The following is a 6000-nucleotide window of genomic DNA, read 5'->3' as shown; positions in this document are numbered from 1 at the left end:
TATAATTTTGAGCACATCATCTAATCAAATGAGTTCTGCTAAGTATTAAATTTGAGTAAATTGTAAGGCAGAAGCCTATAAACAACATATTCCTCATATTACCTTAAAATGCTAATTAACACTCTTCTTATTTTTTTTAAATTTATCCATTGACACCTTTACCTGCAATCTACTGGTTATATATTTGTTGCCATTAAAACTGTTCATACGATATTAAAACGTAAAGTGTATTTTATACTCATACTCAGAAATAAATCTTTCATTGTAAATGAAATCATAACATCTGAGAAGCTTCTAGACAGAATGTCTTCTGAATAAAAATCATGACACATTAAAGTAAGTAGTTTTTTAGACAATAATTTAAAACTAAACACTGCAAAGCAGTTTTAAATAATGTTACAGCTTGAATCTGGTTATTTCTTTTGGAATTCAAGATGGTTTCTCCATCCCGGCAATATTAAGCAGCAGGGCTTTAAAGAGAACATTATTTAGCAGTACTGACTTAGGTTGTGGAATAATCTTTTTGTACACTGTGAAAAGCTGTCATCTGACTGGTTTAAGAAAGCGCTAACTGACCAACAGCTAGGAAGGAGATTCACCATAGAGGATGCTGGGAAGAAGAAGGGTGGGGACATGAGGAGAAACAGAGGAAGCAGGAAAGAAGGATGGACAGTACATAGATGAGGTAATTAAGGGTCACTGCAGCATTTTAAGAGCTAGCTAAAACTAAGCCTGAGCTATAGGCCAAGCTTTTGCAATTAAAAAGATGTCTCCACATCGATTTTCTGGGAGCTGGCTGGTTGGATGAAAAATCTATCTACAGACATACATAGATTCAAACATGAAAATGGAAGTAGATCGTAATTGTGAAGCTTGGGGACCATCAGAAGTTGATAAACCATAACGTAATCAACCTTCATGATGATTGTTGATTCTAGTTGAAAGAACACAATTCTTGAGAGACTGGACCAAATAAAATATCTTGTTATTTTTTCTGAACTGTCTTGTTAGTAAATAGATTCCATTTTTCATGATCTCCTTATTCCAGAGTTCAGTGCACTTCTAGTGTCACTACAAAGTGTTATTGCACATGGGGCTTCTAGATGGTACTGGTTCATCCTGCATTTATAACCTCAACACACATCAACCAAGGAAATATGCATCGTTTTAAAGTTATCTAGTCTCAGGTGCTTGGTTATAGGAAGAGAACTGGACTAGGTATCATGGTTAATCTCCAAAACTGGGAGAGCCTTTGAGTTCTTCGAGAGATATATTTCCAATATTGAGTCTGATGGTATAACACAAATAGGAGGAGGGTGGTATGATAATGTTGGTTAGTTAGGTATGAAATTCTTCTAGATGTGTTAATTTCCAGGAAAGAAGAAGGCAGAGAAGACTTCTAAAAAGAGTCTGAAAATAAATCTAAAATATAAGGAAAGAACTTGCCTAAGCATTTGCAGTCTTCACGGAGTAGGAATGGGTTAGGCTGCCATTTATGGGGAGAGGTTAATGTATCTTCAAATCCAATCATTACCTGAGAAGGAGTACACAGGCAATCTCATCAGGGTTTCTCTACTTTTGGCAGAAGATAATGAGAAAGGGTTGAACCTTAAAAACTGTCAGCATACATAATAAATAATGACTGACTGGTAAACATTTTGCCAGATTTCTGATCAACTTTTATTTTTGTATTCAAAGTCTCCGGTGGGATGCTTTGTTGAATCCTGGTTTACAAAAGTAATGTCTGAAAACAGAGCCTTCCCTCACCTTCTCTTTTCCAATGATATTAGAAGGAATTCTCATAAGGAGCTGAAACATTCACATATTTAAAGACATGTTAGAACTAGGATGTTCCTGATTAATACAGTATTAAGTAAAATAGATAAAAATCTCATCATGATATCCAAAGGATAAATGGAGATTACTCAATGCAAAATATTGAATATCTTATATTGAATAGAGTTGGAAATGGGATAATAGAAGCCATTTTTGTTAATTACCACAATTATAAATTTAAAACAAAGTTAAGTAAAAAAATAATTACCTGTATTTCACAATTTAGTAGGCAAGTATTGGCATTTTAAATTATACCATAATAAATGTGAAAATGTCAGTTTTTACACCTTACACTCACTCCTTCTCCATAAGACCATTTTTACTGACCAAAATTTTGAGTGGTCATCATTTTATATTGAAAGCAGATATTTCATTTACTGATCTATTCCTTAGACACTACTGAATAACAGTATCTAATCATTAGTGACAGAATTCCTTTTAAATCATCATAGTCAGAAATAATTCCATGGAAAATCATGCAAAACAGAGCTCAAGGGCAGTCAGGTTTATAGATCCCTTAATTGGTATGAGAGTCAGATTCATAGGAAGAAAAACGCTGAGTAAATCAATTGACTGATTTTTTTCAGGTGTTTTATTGCCTGAATGAGTATGAAATTCAAACCCAAATTGTATAAATTTTAGATCAAAGCAAACTATTAAGTAATAACAAGTTTATGTCAAATTACCAATAGAAATATAATATATTAAAAACAAAATAGCTACCAAGACATTTGTTTAATGATCTCCAGTTAGAACTAGAATACTATAGGAAAATAACAAATATTGGAGGGATGTTCTAATATGGCCATAGAACAACTGCCTAGTCACACAGACAAAAGCAGATCAGATTCCATTATTGCATGGAAAGCATTATAAATGTTTAGAGTGTGTTCTCATCTGAAATTATAGAATGTGATGCTTTGTGTTTATGTCACAAATAATGAGATAGTTATTGTCCTGTCCTCCAAACATTGTATTTAGTAAAATAAAAATAATAGTGTATACATTTAGATATTTGGGTCAGTGAGAAGATTCAGTGGGTAAAGATACTTATTACGAAGTCTGATGATCTCAGGAAACCCCATGATGGAAGTAATACCAAGTACTGCTAGTTTTCCTCTGACCTACAACCTATTTTCTGTGGCATGTAAACACACAAACACAAACCCACACACCTACATTCATACACACATATAAATTAATAATACATTTTAAATTATGAAAGAAATACTCTGAATTATGGCCTTTCTTTATATAAGTCAACCTGAAATAAATGAGCAGCACCAATCAAAATATAATAAAATTATTAAATATATGCGTTAATATTAATTGATAAATCAAATTATAATTTAAATCTAGTCTATTATTAATACATTTTAGTATGTCTTTGTGATTGATAATATTGATTTTCAACATGACTACATCTGAAATTAATGAAAACAAAAGCATCTGGATACACCTGTGAGAACTTTTCTTGATTGGAGTATTTTACATGGAATACCTATCCTAAATCAAGATCATTTGAATTTAGAAGACCCACTTGAAATCTTAGACATATCTTATGGCGGCTTTCTGTCATGACACAAACAATGTTGGATATCGTGAACCAGCAGTCACCCTATTAATTTGAAAATATCTAATAAATTACACAAACACATTAGTTTATTCTATCAGGTCTGTTGCTGTAGAGAACCCTAACTTGTATAATTTCAAACTTTCATTACAAGCATAAAAAGATGTTTAAAACTGACTATGTTAGAAAAATGTAGAATTTTCCCACCACATATCTAAAAAAATATTATTTCTGCAAAAAAGTAAAACAGTTTTTCAATAGAACTAACCTGAAATCTTTTGAATAAATTAGATACCATGGTTTGTGTAAAAGGCTTTTCTTAGGTATGAGTGACATAAGAGAACAAATGCACACAAGCAGTTCAACACATCAAGGAACTTCTAAAATGTGGTTTATAGCTTGCTTAGAGGGCCTAGTACTAAGTTTAATATTAGTTTTATTCTCACTATATTGCTTCATTTTAATTTTTAAGTTTTTAAAAATTTCATCCATATCTACATCATTTTTCCCTTCCATTTTTGCATCTAGCTCTCCCAGAGTCTCTTGAGTACTGTTTCAATGAAGGATTTTTATAATTAACACACACACACACACACACACACACACACACACACACACAATTTTTTTCATTTAGGTATTACATATATGAATAGGTATTTACAACAGACCACTTCAGTTTATGTAAATTATCAGGGGAGAAAAAAATCCTGATTTTTATGTCTTCTATTTTTTATGCAGTAATTATCAAAAGCCTGTAGCTTTTCTAAGGGTAAAGTCTTGTGAGATTTCCCCACATCTATATTGGCATATAAGCTTGTGTTATCATTCTGTGTATCTTCTTCAGGCTACTATATCATTGAGTTCTCAATGATACTGTACCCCCCCCCCCAACACACATGCCTAGAAGATGCTGTCTCACATCATATGTTCTGTTTAAACTTTGGCTTGTTTGGTTGGTTCTTACTGTTGCTGGCCACCTTTAATAATGTTTCCTGGGCCTTACCTTCAACAGATGTGCTGAAAATATAAAAATTGGAACTGCGCACCTCATGGTCACATAGTTGACCACTTATGGGTCTCTATAACATTCCCTGTCTGTTATAAAAAGATGTGTCTTGGTAACAAATGAACAGTTACCTGTGCATACAATAATGCACATGTAGAATACAGTTAGAGTTTGAATTTGTCTAGGAAACAGGAAAGATTAAAGAATCCCTAGGACCTATGACTTCCCATTTGTAGCTCTTAAGATAGCCAAGTAGGCAACTATTGGTTATTTTGAAGATATAAATGCATTTATTGCATAATATGGTATAGGTTGCTAGGCTGTCACTATCATGACTCTTATGCTTTGTGTATGGGTAGAATTATTGGTTACTCTTCTCCTTTGACAGTCTTCACAGCACAAGGTTTTCTATTAAGAAAGCTAACCCTCAGGGTATAGGATACTTGACTAGCATCAAATTGAATCCTTTAGGACATGCGTCTTAAGTATGTTGTGTCTTCAGCAAAAGGGTGTTAACTTCAAATTCTGTCATGTGTCCAAAGGCAATGGAAATAGCTTCAGTCATACTGAGTGAGCTAACCCAGCTATAGAAGGTCATAAAATATGTTTTCCCCTGTGTAAATCTTTAGATTTACATATATTATTTGAAATAACCTCAGAAACCTGGAAAATAAAAAGAGAACCCAAGGGAATGTTTGTGAGTAGTTTAAGTGCAATAGTAGTGGGTGGCACATGCCAGGGATGGAAAGGAAAGAAAGGACGGAAAGGCTTTGGCTGGGAAAGACGAGCAATACAGGGACGGGAGATTAATACACTACAGATGTGTGGTAGTATAAATAAGAATTGTCCACATATGTGCATATCTTTTTATAGTTTCTTCTCTGATGTTACGACTATTTGGGAATGATTAGTAGGTATTCCCTTACTGAAGGAGGTATGGCACTGGTGGTAGGCTATGAAGGTTCAAAAGTCCACATCATTCCCTTTTAGCGCCCCTGCCTTATGCTTATATTTGCAGATCAAGATATGAGCTCTTACTGTTGCTGTATTTACCTATACCTGCCTATTTGCTTCCAAGCGTCCTAGTCATGGATTCAGCTTATGAAACTCTAAGGCCCCAGTAAACTCTTCTATTATATGCCTTGGTCATGGTATTTTTTCACAGAAATTGAAATGAAACTAAGTCAAGATGCTTGAAGAAGTCACAGAGCAAGTTTTACTACATACACTTTAGTTGGAATTATGCCACATAAATTAGTAATTTTTCCCCAGAAGTTATAGCCTGTCTAACAAAACATTTTGTTAGGCATTATTTCAGGCAAGAGAAATTTCCCTTAAAGTACTGTTTTAATTTTAATTATGATACAATATATATTTAATACTTTAGCTCAGAAAAAATGCAGGTATGAAAGATATGAATAATCTTACTGCATAAACTAGTGATATTAAGTAATCAGTGTATAATATAATAATTGCTTAAGGAATTGAAAACATTATTTAATAATTTGACATTTGAATTAGAATATGTAGTGTTTTCCAACTTCCTTTATACTGTAGGGTAGTTGTAAATTTTATTTTTCTTTCT

Source organism: Myodes glareolus, chromosome 15 (genome assembly GCF_982192425.1).
Source record: "Myodes glareolus chromosome 15, mMyoGla1.1, whole genome shotgun sequence".
In the NCBI taxonomy this organism is placed as follows: Eukaryota; Metazoa; Chordata; class Mammalia; order Rodentia; family Cricetidae; genus Myodes; species Myodes glareolus.
This window is presented reverse-complemented; position numbering follows the sequence as displayed.